Here is a 20,869-nt window from a genome sequence, read left to right as displayed (position 1 = left end):
GGAGGTGTGGTCTGCATTTGAGGAAGCCATACTGGGTGTGCTCAACTGTGTGAAGGTTCCCAATCTCTGTATTGTTGACTTCCATTATGATTGGCTCCATTGCCTTGCAGAACACACTTGTCAGGCTCATAGAGCATGAATGCCAAGGGGGTTTTGTGGCCCCACCCCTGTGGAGTGTGAAGAACATTGCTGTGCAACATTCTATGGGCACATATCCTGTAGAGAGCATGTAGAGAGCGGTGTAGATATCCTTGATGAACATGGATACATTCTCACCCTATGTGCTATGATTCAGGTTCTGATGCTGGAAGGTATGGAATGAGTAGTATCCTGGTAGTGCTGGTGTGCTGTCTGGAGCCTTGAACTAGGTTACTGATACTGCACAGATATCAATATTCTCCATAATGAGAAGTGCCTTGAGTGTGTGCATCTGGAGGCTGAGACTTCTGGCAATGAGTAGCATTTAGCTCACTTTATGGTTATTTGTGTTGGTTACGGGGTTTAGTTTGTCCTGCGTGACCGGTGTTCCACACCTGATGTCAGCACCTCATTGGTCCCATTTGACCATAAGCTAATTACCCTACATATCTGCATCCTGGACCCACACCCCCATTAAGGAAACCATGTTAAAAAATGTCTCCAAAGCCAACTTCATGCTTCTTAAGACAGAAGTGCTGAACTGCAGGACACCCATGCAGATGGACAATACAGTTACGACTACTGAATCCTTCACAATTGCACTTTATAAGCACTTACATGACTGCATGCATTGTGCTATCCCAAACAGAACCAAGACGCTATCCTCCAAGAAAAGGAAGCCAATCTGGTGTTCCCCTGCCATAAACAAACTGCACAACAGAAGGAAAATACTGTTGCAAAAGAGGGTAAAATCCCATGAGAGGAGGAGCTCCATGGTCAACATCAGTAAGAAGCTTTGATCCCTGATAAAATCCTCCAAAGCTAGTTATGAAAACAAAATCGACACTGTTTCTAAAGACAACCACAAAGCATTCTGTAGCTATGTCAAGAATCTCAATGGCAACACTCAGATCTGCTCTGAGTTACAGCACAATGGCACTAAATATACAGACCCAACTGATATTGCCAACATCCTGGCAGATAGGATCAGTGCTAACTTTACCCCCCTCTCACCCATGAAAGAGCACATCTTTATAATGGAAGACTGCAAGGTTGCTGTCATCATGGCTGCACAGGTAAAAAAACACTCTCCAAAGCCAGGAACACAGCATCCATGGGACTAGATAACATCCCAGGCTGTGTTCTGCACAAACTACAGAATGAACAGGCACCACACCTACGTACCATGTTCAGTCATAGCCTCACCTCAGGCTTTGTGCCTACTGAATGGCGCACAGCGATGGTTATCCCACTACACAAGGGGGGAGCCACCATGGACCCCAGGAACTAGTGCCCCATTAGCCTGATGAGCCTGCACTGCAAGGCCATGGAATGCATCATAATATAACATAAAAAAAGAAATTGGTAATCTCCAAACTCTGGACCACAACCATGTTGGGTTTGTAAAAGGCAGATCATGTCTCCTAAACCTGATAGATGTCATTGAAGCAGTCACCAGAACCGTAGACAAGGGTAAGGTAGTTCACACAGCCTATGTAGATCTTGCCATGGCTTTCAACACCATCCCCCACTCTGGAATTATAGATAAACCCACTAAACTAGGTATAAATCGCTATGTCACAAGATGGGTTGCCAACTGGCTAACTGACAGAACACACACTGTGAAAGTAGCAGACTCCAAGTACGACTTTGGACCAGAGACAAGTGCAGTACCACAGGGTTCAGTCCTGGGTCCTGTCCTGTTTGGTATCTACTTCCCTGAAGTAAACTTTAACATGGAAGGTCTGTGGCTATTGAAGTTTCCAGATGACTGCAGACTAGGAGCCATAATCGAAACTACTGAAGATGTGGGCATCCTACAAAAGCGCCTCACTGAGACAGATGCCTGGTGTCAAAGCCATGGCTACAAGCTCAATGCCAAAAAGTGCATTGTCATCCCCTTTGGTAAAAACTCTGTAGCCATGAACTACAACATAGGCGGTAGTATACTTAACACTGAAAGTGTAATAAGAGACCTTGGGTCACAGGTGGACATGGACACACCTGTGAAAATCACATCCCCGCAGTAGTCAGGAAATCCTTCTACATGGCACACCTCATTACAAAAGGTGTCTCATGCAGAATAGAAGAAGACATTGTTCCCCTCTACTCATCACTCACTAGATCCATAATAGAGTACAACACCCCTTTTGCTATGTACCTCACAAGACATCTACAACAACTGTAAAGCCTGCGGAAATACCTCACAAATAGCATTAGCAGCCTGAAATACATGCCATACACAGACCGTTTCAAAATGTTCCAGCTCTACTCTCTCGCATATCGCCTACTCAGTGGTGATCTCTGCCTAACATACAAAGCTATGTCAAACACAGAGCTGTTGGACATGATCCACGTAAAACACTCACAATCCCACTGATCTTCGGCCCCAAAACCCAGAGTGAAATACAAAAGGAAGGGGTGCATCCCTTTACCTTATGGATACCCACACCTTCAGGTTAGTGGCACAGCATGAGGCCTTGGAGACCATGCAAGTGCAACTAACATTGGGCAAAGCTGCTTATCATATTGTAGCCTGCTACAGATCACCTACCTTGTCTCAGGAACCTCACTCAGTATTCCTGAGAACAGTGGAAAATATAAAGGTCCTACCACACACCATTATATGAGGAGATTACAACTACCAAAACACTGACTGGGAGAATTACTTGTGTACAATGTCCTTTGCCCATTGCTTCCTAGAGTTTAAAAACTCAAACACTCTGGAACAGCTGGTCACCACGCCCACTAGAGGTGACAACATACGGGACCTGATCATCACCAACATGGGTTACCAGTGTTCCAGAACAGAGATAAACCCCTCGCTGGTAATATCAGATCATAAAGTAATCACACTGGACATCCACATCCCCCCCAGTCAAGGAAACCACTGTGAAGAAATTTTCAAAAGCAAACAGCACACTTCTCAAGACCAAAGTGGAAAGTTCAAAAGCCCCCTTGCTATAGGATAATGCTATACAATCTGCAGAATCATTTACAAGTGCATTCTATGAGCATCTACAGGGATGCATGGATCGAGACATCCCAAATAAAACCAAGATGCACTCCTCCAAAAATAGGAAACCAATCTGGTGGTCGTCGCACATAAATAAGCTATACAACAGAAGGAGGAAACGAACACATGATAGAGCAAACTTCACAAAAGGAAAGGCATCACTGATCATTATTAGGAAGAAACAATGATCGCTCATAAAATGATCCAAGGCCAGTTTCTAAAGACAAATTGTCAGGGAATGCAAGAATAACAACCACAAAGCCTTCGTTAGCTATACCAAACATTTAGGTGGCAACTCTCAAATATGATGTCAGCTACTGCAAAATGGCAAAAAGATACACTGAACCAACTTACATTGCCCACATCCTGGGGGACAAGTTCAGTGCAAACCCCCCCCCCATCACCCCCAAAAGGGCCTGTGTCCATCCCAGAAGACTTCATGGGCATGCAGGTAAAAACAGCCCTCTCCAAAGCTAAGAACACAGCATCAGTGGGACTGGATGGTGTCCCAGGCTGCAACTTACACCAGCCCCAAAAGGAACTACACCCTCACCTACATTCACTGTCCAGACTCAACCTTACCACAGGCTATGTACCCAAAGAATGGCATACAGCAACAGTTATCCAGCTCCACAAAGGGGGTGCCACAACAGAACCAGGAAACCATTGCCCTATAGGCCTACTCAGCCTGGTCTGCAAAGCTATGGAGCAAATTACCATGGAACCCGTAAACAGAGACATTGGGGACCTCCAGACACTGGACTCTACCCAATTTGGCTTTGTTAAAGGTAGATCCTGCCTCCTAAACCTAGTTGACTTATTTGAAACAGTTACCAAGGACATAGATGGAGGTGAAAGTAGTCCACACAGCCCACCTGAACCTCACTAAGGCCTTTCGACACCATTCCCCACTCTGGCATCATGGACAGTCTTACCAGCTTGAACATTAACAGCTATGTCAAAGGATGGGTGGCCAACTGGCTCACAGATCAAACACACATGTTCAGAGTTGCGAGTGCCATGTCCAACTCTAAACCAGTCAAAAATGGCATCCCACAGGTATTGGTCCTGGGACCCCACCTGTTCAGTAGATACTGCTCAGAGGTACAGGCAAGCATGGGAGGAGTATGGCTGAATAAGTTTGCAGATGACTGCCAACTGTGGTCCATAATCGACTCTACGGCTGACACAGACATCCTCCAGAAGGGTCTTACAGAGCCAGATACCTGGTGTCAAAACAATGCCCTCAAGCAGAATGCCAAAGAATGCATAGTCATCCCCTTTGGATAAAACAAAGTGCACACAAATTACCACATAGGTGGTAATCCAGTATGTACGGAGAATGTAATTATGGCCCTGGGGACCCAGGTAGATAGTAAACTCTCCTTTGATGATCACATTGCCAAAGTGTTTACAAATTCCTTCTATGTAGCCCACCTAATGTCACTTAATGTAACCCACTTTGTCTAGTCTGATGATGTCACCATACTACAAATATACCTGTGGAAAGGAGAACTTCGAGTAATGTATATAGTGCGTCGTGTCAATGTGAACTGCTCTGGTATCATAAAGTAGTTAGGTACAGGTTTGAATCCTGCACTTGAGAACTGTGTGTGTGAGTCTCCTTGTAGAGGAGCAACCTTTTTGGAGACAACTGCAACACCTTAAAAGTGGTATATTTATCTTTGTCAAGTCTGATGATGTCACCATCCTACAAATATACCTGTGGAAAGGAGAACTCCCAGTAATGTGTATAGCGCATCGTGTAAATGCATACTGCTCTAGTATCATAAAGTAGTTAGGTAGGGTTTTGAATCCTGCACTTGGTGAATGTGTGTGTGTGTGTGCTCTATGTGTGTGACATAGTTGGTCACTGTGTTGTGGGTTTAGCTTTTACTACTGTATGACATATCACAATGACAACAGTATGTGCATTGCACGTCAGGTAGCTGTGTGGCAAATACATATATGCACATGTGACATCAATTATTTCATAGGTGGGAACCCTGCTTTCTCCATGAATGCATCTGTTATCTTTGCCAGAGTGTGCTGCCGCTTTCCAGACCTTAGGTCACATCTGTATGCTTGTGACAAGCCCAGCCACTGCAGTGATCCCTGGCCTAGGTCATCCGTGTCACACACACACCCATTACCGTTTCTTTTGAATAGTGTGAGTGAGGGTTTATGCCTGAGGTATATTTCAGACCAGTTCAAATGCAGCAAAGTCTGTCAATGATGGCTATTCATTATAGTTGTACAACAACCTTTGTGGATATGTATGCAGACCCCTTATTGCTTATGTGATTCACCGAGGGATTTCAAAATACCTTTGGAAATGTGATTACCAAAGGAGAGATGACATAACACTTGGCTGTATGTACACATCGGTACCTGTTCAACATGTTGGGGGCTACTACCTATGTGGTACTGTGGGGATAATATGTTTTGTAAAGGTGGATGATTATGCTTTAGTTGGCTTATAGCTTTACAGCATGAGTTTGACAACAGGTATCTGTCTATATGATACCCTTGTGGAAGATGTGTGTGTCATCTGGAGAATGCATTATAGGCCACAGTATGCATTTCCAGATGTGGACGGACATATCCCTACTGTGTTTGCTTGTACATAAGAGAACTATATGCCAATCAGGAGTGGTCCCAGGAATGGGTGCAGGTATAGTTCCTGAAGGATACAAATGTTAATGTGTGTCCTACATCTGTGTGTCAGTTGTCAAGACATCATCTAACAATTGTTTATGGTCAGGCTGTTGAGGTTATGTATACTATCAGAATGCAAACCAATGACAGATAGTAACAGTATCACCCACAGCACAGTGACAAACCATGTCATACCCACATGTGTACCCAAGTTCCAAAATGTGTGTAGTACAATGCATACTGGCCACCAATAGAAACTATGGAGTGTTAACACTATGTAATACAGGGCATGTCACCCTGCCCATGTGTCCACTATGCACGTACATGCAGACAGTGCACCTCCACCATGTTCACAAATGTACACCTGCAAACCTGTTCTGCACACATCCCACACGTATTGTCCACTCTCTAACACATGCTGCCAATACTACACACATCAGCCAAGTGGCATGTGGGCAGACAATACACTATTGGAATTAACACTGGTGAAAACAATACTACATTGACAATCATAGCTTTAATGCATCATACCTGCTCAGCTACACCTTCAAGGATATCATTACACTTTACTGCTGACAACATGCTAACATTGCTATACTGCTATAAAGTCAGCCTGTGCATTAGTACCATGTTAGTCTGTTCCTGCATCAGTGTTACAGATGACAGTAGGTGGCACAGGTTTCATCATATGCACAGGGAGTGTTGTTGGTTTGCCAGAGGCCTACATTGAGACATACAATTGACATGTATGTGTGTGTGTGTGTGTGTGTGTGTGTGTGAGGGCCAAGAGTACTGATATGGGCCAATGTTGATGTAATGTGTGCGGGTATGTGTTAGCCCTAGGTGTCTGGTTAATGTGTGTGTGTGTCTGCATGCACACAGTTCCACCATGTGGCTGCCATATATGGGGATTTGTGGAACAGCCACAGACTGTACCCGCCAGGCTTTACAGATCACCATCTCTGGCCACGGATATGGTACTTGTGCCTGGCAGGGGTGCTACTGACAGTATCAGGTACTAAGCCAGACTGGGTACTATCCTCAGAGGTAGACATATGTACACTGGACCCAGGTCCCTGCTGGGACTGGCCAGAGCCACATGCACGTGGTCTTCTAGGACGGTCTATGGACAGCCCACCCCCAACATTGCTGAGGCTGATACTGGCACTACAGGAGCGGCTGTGACTTGAGGGACATCCGCGGTGGCTAGCAGCTGCTGATGTTGCTGGCATACGTCCATGCCGACGTCTCAACCATCCTGCACTGTCCTGACACATGGACATGACATTGCGGAGGACATCTAATGTCTCACCCCAAAGTCTATCAGTGACCTCAGTGTAATTATGGATGGCACCTGCTAGGTCATGGATACTGTCATTTAAAGTGGTGTTATGTGCCCTCTTTGCCCTTAGTCCCTGTCTGGTGTACAGTTCCATACATGCCTGTGCCTCCATGACAGCCTGGAACATGCGTGAGTTTGTAAGACCTCTGGCACGTCTGCCAGGGGCATGATGACCAGTAGTGCTCCGACGAGAACCCCTGGACATCTGCTTATGTGGTACCATTCCAGACCTGTGGGTATGGCTGCTGTGTCCGGATGCATGTGCCATAGATACCACACTGTCCTGGCCATTGCCGACTGTACACTGTCCCTCAGCTAAGGGCATTGGTGATGATGGATGTATTGGCAGTATGACTGTGTGCATGGATGGGGTGGACACCTGTGTACTGTCGATTGGTGGCCCAATGACAGACCCTGGCAAACATGCTTGTGCCTCAACACACCTATCCTCATTATCACTATTTGTGTCAGTGACATCAGGTTCCCTGCTGCAATGAACCAGCCCAACCTCAGCACCTGTGAGAGGAAGACAGGAAACACACTTTACGACCTATACATAACGTCAGAACACATGCACACATGCACACATGAACAAATGCACACATGAACACATGCACACATGCACACATGCATGCATGCACGCATGCACACATGAACAAATGCACACATGAACACATGCACACATGAACACATGCACACATGCACACATGCACACATGAACACATGCACACATGAGCACATGCACACATCACACATGCACACATGCACACAAATACATTCCTCACTAAAGCAGACACACACACACACACACACACACACACACACACACACACACACACACACACACACACACATACACACACCACCAGCAATCCTGAACATACTCAATAGCGGTTGATGGTGGGGTACAGTATCACAAGCCAAACAGTCATATCACACATGTCAGCATGCAAGACGTGTGTTGCTCAACAGCATGCAGTGCGAGTGTAGACAGTCCTTGCTAATAACAGTATACATGACTTTGATGCATGTGTGTTGTTGTTCAGTGATTGGCCTCACCCTGGATCGCAATGTGTACATGGACATAACATTGTTATGCAAGTATTACAAGCTTGCTGTGCACCATCTCTCACAGGTATACATACCATGGCTGGATGTTTACCTGTGTGTCACATAGATATCCATTACTGATTAGAGCGTCTGTGTCTTTAGCAGATAATTGTGGACACAGGTTTAGCTCATGCATGCTATGTATACACACAGGATGAGTGGTGCGTGTATACCTGATGGAATACCATTGCTCAACATAGCCATTGTACAGTAGTTATGGTGAGTGTAGAACATATTGTGGATATGCCAGTGCCAGCCATGACATGGCATGCTACAACACAACTGCAACATTAAACATCACACATACCCAATGTGTGTCATGTGACCTATACACTCAATAGCATTACAAGACATATGTGTGTCACTTTGTGCAAATGGTGATTGCTATGCATATTGTATATAGGTGCATATTTTGCACACACACAACATTGAGGTATATAGCAATGAATGCTATGTGTAGTATTGTGGTTACTGTAACTGGATGGGGTGTAGTACCATGAGCCATCATCATGCAGCATCATGTAGTCACTCAAGGCTACTAATGTGTGCCAGACCAGCACCTATCATGCTGTACCTGAACCGTAGTACCATGACTACATTCACCATTTCACAGCCAGTTGTTACATGGGTTTGTAAGGTGCCCAATAGGGAGCATTGCCTAACATGAATGTGTTGTGTGTTGAAGAGTGTTGCACCGCCCCATGATAGGCCTCTACCCCTCAGGTATATTATGTGTGCTGTGTGGATGACATTTGGGATACTGCAGTGTGACCTTACAGCGGGTGTCTGAATACTCCATGTGTAGCATATTAACATGTACTGCGTATGACGAAGTTGTGTATGTTGTGTGCATGTGTATTGACTCTGCTTATCCAATGTCCACTACAGTGTAGCCACAATTGTTTGGGATGCTCTGTGTATTGCATGTGTTTGAGGCAGCTACTCACGTTACTGAGATGTGCATAGTCTCACAGCAAACATGCACAGCATGCATTATGCGTAGGTGTGTTACATGTGTACATGGCCTACACCTCACCTATGACATGCACATTTTATTTGCAATATTAAATGTAGAACACACTCACCAGCATGGGTCTGCTGCCTTGCTGTCACACCAGAGGGACCTACAAGGATATGAGACAGTTTGTCAGTGGCAACAACTGTGGCATTGCTACTGTGGGTTTGCAGTCTTACAGTAGTACAGTTGACAATCACAGGCCTACAGATCATGTTCCAAATTATCAGTATTGCACAACACCAGGCTCCACATCTTCTAACTACACAGTACACATCTCACATATGCATGATCTAACAATAGAGGTAACAGTAGTCTACAGATATGCCATGTTACCTGCATGTTCCATGTGAACTTGCTGGGGGGCTCCGGCCTCCATGATGATACATATCTGCTGATGTTGTTGTTGGCCAGGAGCCACCAGGCTCAGGAGAAGCTCCTCCACTCTGGTGAGGGGGGGATGGGTGGTAACCCGACCACCTGTGGCAAGCTGTTGCCTATGGACATCAGACGCATGCTGCCGGAAATGTCTAAGTAAATCACTGCAGTGATGGCGTACCTGCTCATATGTCCAGTTATGCATGCCTATGTCATTTACCCTACGGACAACATCTTGCCACAGTGCAGTCCACTCATGCTGGTCCTGGCTGGTTCTTGGTTTGAACTAGACTGGTGGTTAGGATTTCATCCTCTGCTGGACTATAGGTAGGGTTGCGATGGTGGGCCATGACCCTGGAAGACAATGAAACAATATGTGTGAGCAAGTCATGTGGCACACTTAACATTCTACAGTACAGGTATCACTGAACTGCCATAAATAGCAACCTATTGTCTGTCAGAGGATACACACTTTCAATACCACATATCAGTGCTCAACCCCCAATTGCCTGACAGTGCCTGGCACGCTCTATATATTAAACCATTTTCTGCACAGCAACAAAGAGAAACCACTATGTAAGACTATACAACAGTACATGGCACACGGTATGCGACACAATGCACCACCTAGCCACAGGAGGTATATATCAAGCTAATGCATAAAGAAATATGTCATCCATTGCAATGATTGTAAAGTCCAGTTACAGTATTACCAGTATACCACACTAGTTGTTGATGGAAAACCCCTGCCTAAAATATGTGCACATTTGTGAATATAGGTGGCATACTGCTGTACTAGACTATACATGTTGCTAGATACACACTTATATCCTGTAACACACATATGACCGAGGGCATGTTACAGGCATACCCACACACACATCAGACATACATACAGGACACAGAGGTATGGCAACCCAGATGAGCTTTACGTGTGTACCATACAGTACTGTGTGTCAGTACTTACAAACCCTTATGCCTGAAGTATGTAATCTGTGAGGACTACAGGGAACACACAAAACAGTGTTTCCAAGCAATGTGGACATACACCATACTGTGCTATTTAGGCCTACAGCTTCAGGTAGTACAACAGTTATTACAGGATTTGGATTCACCAGCAGTACCAATCAATGAGCATACATGTACTGCTTTAGCCTCCAATGGCACACCCCAGTTAACACCAAGGGACTACGTCAGACCGTATGCCATACTGCTTTTTCTGGCTAGCAATAGCATACACATCTTTTGCTGGGATCAGAGCTAGGACACATAATACCATGACAAAAACAGTTTCCCACTAAGCTATCCCAAATATACACAACTGTGACACATTCACTAACACATTCCCCATCACACTCAGTCAACATCACATAGCAATTATTGCAACAAGTACATGTGGGTGTGTATTGGTTCATAGGTAGGTAATAGGCTATTGGCCCTAGGGCCTACAGAAGCCTAGCTAGATGGTACCCTGGCCGACACCCAAGTAATTTAATTTCATGTGCCCCTGTCAAGCAGAGCCACAGAGGTGATTTCCGGGGTGTATTTCCTATCTCCCATCCAATCATCAAGACTATTCATGATGAGTGCTACTGAGGAGCTTTGTTTGCTATTGATAGGTAGTTTGTTCCAGAGTATGGGATGTCTCTGAGATAGGAATCTATCCCTCCAGCATGTTCTGTTTATTGAGGTGACATGGTTTAGGTCCCTAGAGCGTGTAGCTTATAGGGATTGTGATCTGTTTACGTGGAGCATGTCCAACAGCTCTGGGTTTGACATAGCTTTGTATGTTAGGCAGAGGTCACCTCTGGGTTGGTGGTATGCGACACAGTCTAGCTGTGGTTTTGTGAGACGGTCTGCATAGGGCATCTGTTTGAGGCCAGTAATACTCTTTGTGAGGTATGTCTGTGGCCTTTCCAGTTGCTGTAGATGTCTTGTGAGGTACATACCAGAAGGGGCAATGTACTCTTATAATGGGTTTTGAGAGTGATGAGTAGAGGGGAACACTGACCTCTTTTTCCCTGGATGACACACTTTTTGTGATGAGGTGTGCCACGTAGACAGATTACATGACTAGTGTGGCACTGTGATTATCAAAGGGGAGACTACTGTCCACCTGTGTCCCATGGTCTCTTATCACACTTTTGGTGTTAAGTCGACTACCACCTATGTGGTAGTTCATGGGTACAGAGTTTTTAGCAAAAGGGATGCCAATGCATTTCCGACATATAGCTTGAGGCCATGGCTTTGTCACCAGACATCTGTTGCAGTAAATATAACTCTGTCTCTCTCTCTCGCTCTCTCTCTATATATATATATATATATATATATATGTATATATATATATATACACACACATACATATCAACATCCATTGGTGTACATATAGATATACATATAGGCACATATACAGTCCACCTTTCATGGTGGGAATATCAATTATGTGAAGGATGTGAGGTATATAGTTATGTAATGATATTGCACAGTCTTGTGCGAAATGCATTGAAGGTGTTCTCAGCCCATGTGGCTTTAGCAGGCCTCACTGGCTGCAACACTGCAAACCTAACAAATCACACCCACAGCGTTTAGCCACCACATGTCATATACCAGCACTGTATGCTGTCTTGTTTGCCACACACTACTACCTACATACAAATATGCACATAACAACCTTCACCAACATATATATGACCTCCCTTCACAAACTGTTGCAGTATGTCCCTTGCTCTATGCACATGTACATATGCTAATATATCTGACACAGATATGTCTCTCCATCCACACTGTTGTAAGTCCCTGGACCTCACGGCTGACCTGTTGGGCCTTGCTGCAACATGAACAGGTGTCACATGTGAGCCCACATTAATATTAGAGGGTGTATATATAGCTGCAAATGCTAGATTAGCATACTAGCCTGGGACAGAAGTTGCCAATGCTAAGCTACATGTTAATATGACTATCATGCATGTGTTACTCTGTCACATCCATGTTTATATAGCTGTATGCGCTACTCCCCCAAACAGTCATTGTCCTCACTACTGTACAGAACAAAGATAACATGGATCAGATGTTTGACATTTAATGCTGAGCTACATATGTCACAGTTATGTCCCACTGCACACAGCTACACACTGAGTTGTCCATGGCAGTAGTTATGCAGGGCATCTGTGCATGGATACGTACTGCTGCCACATATGGATGTTTCAAAGTATGTAGAGTACTCTTCAACTACATCTACTACATGCCAGTAAATACATATCTGTTACATACCTTTTCTTTGTATGTGTTGGTAGTATTAAGTTCCGTGTGTCTCTGGCTTTTTTTTTTCGGTTGATGTGGGTGGGTGTGTGTGTCTCTCTCTCTCTCTCTGTCTCTGTCTCTCTCTCTCTCAATATCTGCAATGGAATGATTGCATGTGTGGCCAGCAAGTATAGCCTGCTTTTATAGGTATCTGCACATGTGCATGTGATGGCCTCTGCACCAATTGGTGGCCACCATTTGGTAATTGCATGCAGCCTGCTGTGTGGTAATTGCAGTACTCACTGTCATAGCAACCCAATGCTATAAATTGCTATGTCAGGTAGGCGTAGCCCTTTCAGCTTTCCAAAGTGGGGCCCATGCTTGTTTGCTGTGGACATCGTTGTGTAAGTCAGAAGGTTAGTATAGTTCTTATATCTGAAGATAGGGGTGTAGCCAGTGATTTAAATGTTGTACTCAGACCTGAATGTTGCCACTTCCAGTACACAGTTGTCAGTGTAGAATTGTACTCACCCCTACAAATGCTAACACAAGATACATGGGAGTATGTAGTTTCTTTTCTACTTATACAATTAACTGCCATACAAAAGTAGTTATTGAGATGTATTGATTTGGCACATGAACTGTTTGTGAACTGCTATACTGTGAATATTAATGTACTCACTTCTGCACAGTTTGTGCTTTTTTATTGTTGACATTAGCACAGGATGCTCAAGAAAACTGGACAGTTCCAGTACTGAGTATGCCTGCCTACAACCTTGGTAGACCCTGAACACACAGGTATATTGTACATTTGGGTGGGGATGCAGACATACAGAGAGCATTATGTATTATTGTGTGAATGTTATCTTGCTGGACTTAAATGGTTGGTGTATACCTGTTAGTTTAGCAAGGCAAGTAGTCTGTCTGCATAGCTCCCAACTGTGGACCTATCCAGATGATAGCCAGACGTTAGGCTGTTATTCTCTATCTGTGCAACACACAAGTCTTTTCAGCACTGGTACAATGGCATTGTTACAGTTGTCTGCTACCAGTACATGGCTACATCCTTTGGTATTTCAGTGTTGTACTCCTACATAAGGGTATGCTTGTGGAACTCCTTCCAAAGCTATTTGCACAGTGTGTAACAGCAGAAAAGCTGATATGCCTGTGTGTTTCTGCCTCAGCCAGGCCTCTGAAACACTCAGGTACATATTTGAACAGAGTGAGGTAAAGGTAGGTAAAAGTGAGGTACACCTTAAAAATATTAGGGACAGTAAGTGGAGACTTTGGGAGAACCAGTGCGTATGTATAACTACACCTTTTCTGAAGTACAAGTGGTGTCTAACTCCTACATATTGTCATTATTCATTAGGTGTAATACCCCACCTTTCTGCCTAACGTCAGTACTTTTCAGGAGATTCAGAGGGACACAGCTAACATATGTTTCAAAATCAGGGAAATCCCTGATATGTAGTCACAGTTGGGATGTATGTCCTCTGCCCTAGTCAGATATGCCAGTGCTTGTCCTGCTATGATACTGTGTGGGGGTTGTAAAGTGCTGCTGTAACATCATTTACTGCTAGAATGGCTGGTTCTCTTATCAGAGTCATGTAATGCAATTCCACAACAACTGCTGGTAAAGTTCCACAGAACAGGTTTTGTGTTATGGCATTCCTATTTTTCCTTTACATTCACTCATTCTGATGCATGATATATCTATTTCAGCAACAACCTGCTGTATATCTACTGTGGCTTAGCGGTACTTCATGCAGTCTAGTGTGTCCTAGGTCCGGGGTCCGAGACTGACAGAGGTGTTTTATTTTGCTGCTGAGCAGAACAAGGGCCCTCACATGCAGGGTGACTAAGGCAATTTTTAGCAGTTGTAAGCGGGTTTGCGCAGGTTTGCGTGAAGCTTAGCAATGCTTAGCTAAGTGCACACTTGCGCAAACCCGCTAACTACTGCTTAAAAGTGCTTACTCCCGCTAACCCTCGCGCTCATTTCTTTGAAAGAAAAGAAAATGGGGAGATAGGACAGTGGTGAAAAAAGGGCACAAAGAGAGAAAGACAGTAGGGAAAACAGCTCGGGATGTACAGGACGGGTGTAGGGAAGGACCATGGCTGCCCATTTCTTTTACAACAACAGCTGTGCATATGCAATAATTTTGGAGGGAAATATGAAACCTTCCACCCCTGAGAGAGGGGTGAGGACAACAAAGTATGTTGTACTGCCAATTGAATTATATTTTATATGTCCAGCAGACATGTGTGCAAAATGGGCAGCTATGTATGGGGCATATTTTTTTTTTGGAGCAGATTGCCCTTTTTTTTTCTTTTTCCATGTGAGAGTGGAATGTGGGGTAGGGGATGTAGGTATATTTGGGGAGGTAGGTTGGGGAGGTAAACAGACAGGACAAACAAGATGCATACAGGGGTGGAATATGACACGTGGGGGGGGTGAACAACATTGACGAGGAAGGATGTTTGGAAACCGCAAGCCCATGAGCCCACAGATGGTGACAGTGGAACTGAGATCCCCACCCATGGGCAGTCACCACTGCACCTTCACAGACCAGAGGGTGGCTGTGCTGGGGGCTGCATAGGAGGGGCAGGCTCACCCATGAGTTGCGCCATTTGTGCCTCAAGCTGGCGTAGAGGATCAGTGACAGAACGCTGGATCTCCCTACGCACCACAGCCCGGACTGTTCGGAGGGTGAGAGGAGGCCCTCCTCCGCCCACACTGGCACAGGGGGGACGAGCCCCATCCCCTGCAGCGCTTTCACCTGAAGGTGGCACAGGCCCAATGGAGGAGGAGGTCCTGGGCTGGGCACCAGACCTGCTGCTGCCAGGTGCCATCGCCAGCTGAGGTGGGACAGGTGGGTCCGCTGGGACCGGCCTTCCCATACGTTCTATGTTTAGGAGGATTTAATGACAATATGGGTTGGTAACAGCCAACAGCATTCCAAATTAGTTGTAACAGCATGCAGTAGTATTCCCATTAACCCAACACACCAGAGTTCCAACAGTTGAACAGCAAGAATAACACATGCATATATAGAACAACAGTGGACATTCCAACAGCATGCAGGATTAATTGGTGGCAACAGGCCACCAAGATTGTGGTATTTGAACAGGACATATGCATCAAAGTAAATGCAGATATTTATAAACCAATCGGACATATGTCCCAACAAATGTTTTGAGATTAGACATACCCATTGAGGTGTAGAATTGCATTGTATATGCACATACAGTAGGGTGTAAAAAGATACCTCCATTAACAACTTATATATACTTATAGTTTACACTACATTCCTATTGACTGCAGGTATATATCCCCTACATGTATTATTACACTAGGCAATGTCCGTTAGATTGTGAAATGGGTTTTGCTAGTTCTTTATATACCTGACCTGTATCTGACATACAACTGTCCAGGATGCAGATGTTACTGCTACGTATTTATATATTATATTTATATTTATATATATACATATCTATATGTGTTCAGGTGACATTATCAGTTATATTTTAACAGCCCCCTACATTTCTAGCAGCACACTGACATTTCTGGGGAACACAATAACAAGCTACTCATGTGCCAGATTAACATGTACATGCCGGCCATGAACCAACAGTTGAGGACTGTATATATGCTTAACAGCTACTGGCACTCCCTTCATCCACTTTATATGGGCCTACCCAAGTGTGGGTTGACAGCGCTTAATACAACAGTACTATTTCTATAATGCAAGAGTACAACAACATATCAAATAAAGTGACACGGACACACTCCAGGAATTATACCTTTATTAATTACATAACACACTTTTCTAAAGGCTCTCTCATTTATTTGATATAACAGTGCATGCAGAAGACTTATTCAAGATGTATTATACCTTTATTAATGGGTTACAACACTCTTTTTCAGGCTCTCTCACTTATTTTATTTAACAGTACATGCAGTGAAATTATTCAAGACTTATTATACCTTTATTAATGGGTTACAACACTCTTTGTCAGGCTCTCTCACTTATTTTACATAACAGTACATGCAGAGAAGTTATTCAAGACTTATTATACCTTTATTATTGGGCTACAACACTTTTTTTCAGGCTCTCTCACTTATTTTATATAACAATACATGCAGAATAATTACTAACCTGCCTGGTGGTGCAGCCTTAGCAGCCTATCTGCATAGGCTTGCTGATTAGCAGCACGGACACCTGCAGCTGTGAAGTAAATGAAGTGATATTGAGACATACCTTTCCATAATATAGACTACAATAGCAATTCTTACATACTTCATTCCATGGCTACCTACTCAATAGTGAGGCATTTTCCATCCCACGGGCCTCCTGTATCCACTGGTTCAATCGGTCCTCCTTGTGTCTCTTCAGGTCTGAGTAGTGGTGTCTGACCTGCTCACCAGTCCGAGGGATGCCTGTGGCACTGGTGAGATCATGAGCTAGACGGTTCCAGGCTTCCGCTTTGTATTGGGTGCCTTGGAACTGGCCCTGCAGGAGTCTCTCCTCATTATTATGGACGAGGAGCCAAACCATTACTTTTGACTCCTCAATGCCCCAACGTTTCGCTCAAAATCGAGAGCCCTCTCCAACACACAGACATGCTGACTGCAGATGGGAGCTACAACCAGTTATGGCAAGTATTCCTGCCTCTGGACCTTAAATATGCCTCATTTCCCACACTTATCTGTGATTGGCCGGTTTTGAGGAAACTCAGCTGAAAGCACACTTGCTTAGCAATGGGAAAACTTCTATTGATATGTATGTGTGTGTTGAAAGTGCATGCATATGAAAAGCTATCATGGCTTAGTGGTTCAGTTTTGTGATTATGGTGCACAATATCCCGGGTTCAAGGCCTGTCATTGCCTTTTATTTTACTACTGGCCAGACCGGCTAGGAGGTGTGGCTGTGTTTAGCCGACTTTGCTCAACTTTGCCCAACGTTGCTCTACGTTGCTCTACATTGCTCGACGTTGCTCGACATTGCCCGATGTTGCCCGCCGTTGCACTGGTTAGCTCGGTGCGCAGCTACGTGCATAACATGTTCTGTTTGCGCTATTTGGTGCGATACGCAGCTCCGCGCAAAGCTATTGCGCTGGTTAAAGCAGTGCTAAGCTATGCGCAATTATACTAAAATGTGCTTAATACTGGTAAACTTTGCTTAGCAGTGCTTCATATTGCTTAAGATTCGTTACTTATGCATTCATCAGTATGCATTACCATTTCACTTTCTTACATATATATGTAAAATTCGTTCACTACTACATAGGCCATTTCAATGCTTTTTACTACAATTTCAATGATAAATGTCAGGAATTCTTTTCATATACAGATTTCCAACAGAAAATAAAAAGGGGAGGGGTGGGACTCGAACCGGGAATACCTCCTCTTTGTGCAAAGGTTCTACCACTATGCTATTGCTGTTTTGCTTAATTTGCATATAAGTATCTTATTATCCTCTTCGATGCCTTGACTGCTAACTGTAGCTAAGTAATGGGCAAACCCGTGCAAACACGTGCAAATACGGGCAGCTATATCGGGAATACTAAAAAAAAAAGTTTTGCATTTTATAATTGTACTGGGGTTTAGAATGTGGGGGAGTGTGTTGGGTATGTACACATTTGAGCGGACTTGCTCATGTCAGTTGACATTTCCCAATTGTGAGACTTGCAGGGGCATGGATTTTTGGACTGCTCAGCAGTCCGACACGCCCCCTGCACTCGTGCATTCTCCGTGTTAGCCTATGAGTTGGGGCAGTGCGCCCTCATTAATATGCATGGCCCGCTGCCATCTTACTCTTAGACTGGCGTTTCCGTGTAAGACTACTTTAGTCTTACACGGAGGATTTGTGAATCCTGGGGTATGTCTTTTTGCTACTTGTATATATTTTAATCTTTTCCATTTACATTATATTTGTTTTAAGAAGGCATGCAATATATAAATATAAAATTATACTTTTTTTGTTATTACTTTGGGTCCTTAAGAAATAGCCAAAGACAATTTTCCTGTTTTATTACAGTCCTCAGAAGACAAAAATGAATAATTTATTTTTCCCTTCTAATAATGAATATTAAGTTGTATTATTGTACAAAATGAAATGAATTTATGCATTTAGTTAGGACTATTTAAGTCTACCTTACCTTATTATATCACCCAGGACTATTGCTGCTCAGAGATTATCTGGTTTGGGCATTGGGCAGCTTCACTGGTTAATTTAGCTGCTGATTAGATCAAGTAAGCACCCATCCCTTATCCAGTTACAAACACACTTCACCACCCACTGAACATGAAAGAGCAAAAGGCAGAGGTGTATCTATCTACATAAAGGATATGTACACCTCAAGGCTGGTCAAACAATATCACATGCTTGTGCTACTCCATGTCCAACTAATCATGGGAAAATTCCATTATCATATTCTTGCTAGCTACAGGTCCCCCATTACAAACCAGGAAACCAATACATCTTAACTGAAGTTACTAGAATCACTCACCATCCAGCACAATACCATACACATGGTTGATACTAACTACCCCTCCATTAATTGGTAGGCATACATGACTACTAACATGCAGGCCCAAAGATTTCTTGACTTTGTAAATTTAGATGTTCTGGAGCAGGTAGTCTGCACTCCCACTAGGGGAATAAATTCCCTAGACCTCATATTCAGATAAAATGAGAGTGCTGCAACCCCCTAGTGTGATGTCCTCACTGGTAAGATCAGATCACAAAGCAGTCTCAATTGAAGTATAAGTAAAACTAGTCCCCCACCTAACCCCAAAAACTTTAAGAACTTCTCTAAGGTAAATTACCCACTATTAAGGGATAGCATAGCTAGTTTCTAGGCTCTCCCAAATCCAGAAAACACAGAAACCTATGCAGAGGTGCACAGAAAAGCCCTGTATGACCATATAAACAACTGCATTGAAATGACAGTACCACACCGAAATAAACCCAAGTCAAACCAAAAAAACAAGTCACCCTGGTGGGCCCCTGATATTACTAGGTTGTACAACAAAAGAAAGACAAATCCTGTCGAGAAGTAAGACAGAATGTGCACAGCAGAGCAAAAAGTTCCTAATTAGTCTAACCAAGCAAATCAGGGAACTAGTCAAGTCTCTCAAAGCAGTCTTTGAGCTAAAAGTAGCTTCCAAGGTTAAGGATAACCATAATGCATTTTTGCATTTTTTTCAGTTATGTTCACAATCTTAAGGGCAGCAGCCAACAATATGCAGAATTAGTTGTACATAGCATAATCTATACTCATCCAGAAGATATAGCGAATCTGCTGGCTGACAAATTCAGCTCAAAATTTACTTCCCCATCACCCCCCCTTCTCCCCCAAGAAATACCCTCCACCACTCCACTGCCGATTATCACCAAAGAACAGTTTGCCACTGCACTCTCTAAAGCTAAATACACAGCTTCAATGGGAACTGACAATATACGAGGTTACTTCTTAAACAGCTTAAATCAGGACTTATCAGGATGATTAGGATCTCTCTCTTTAACCACAGCCACTGGCTGGCGTTGTCCCAGTAGAGTGAAGGACAGCAACAATCATCCTTCTGCATAAAGACAGACCATCTGCTGACCCAGGAAACTACAGACCCATAAGTTTGACTAATCATAGATCTGATAAATACTGAAAGAGAAACCCCCCAAATACTGGACCTGACCCAATATGGCTTTGTCAAGAGCAGGCCATGTTTACTGAATCTGGTGGATTTCTTTGAGAAAGTCACTAAGGTCATGGATGAGGGTAAAACAGTACATACCACCTACCTTGACCCGGCCAAGACATTTGATACAATTCCCCACTCAGGTACTATAAATAAACTCACAAAACTGAGCATAAATCCCTACATCACAAGATGGAGAACTAATTGGCTCACAGACAGTACACATGTGGTCAACGTGTATGAATCTAGATCCAGAAAGAGGCTGGTTAC

This window comes from Protopterus annectens, chromosome 8.part0, assembly GCF_019279795.1.
Source record: "Protopterus annectens isolate FY-2018-M chromosome 8.part0, PAN1.0, whole genome shotgun sequence".
Lineage (NCBI taxonomy): Eukaryota > Metazoa > Chordata > Ceratodontiformes > Protopteridae > Protopterus > Protopterus annectens.
The sequence above is the reverse complement of the archived record's forward strand: the minus strand, read 5'-3'. Positions refer to the sequence as shown.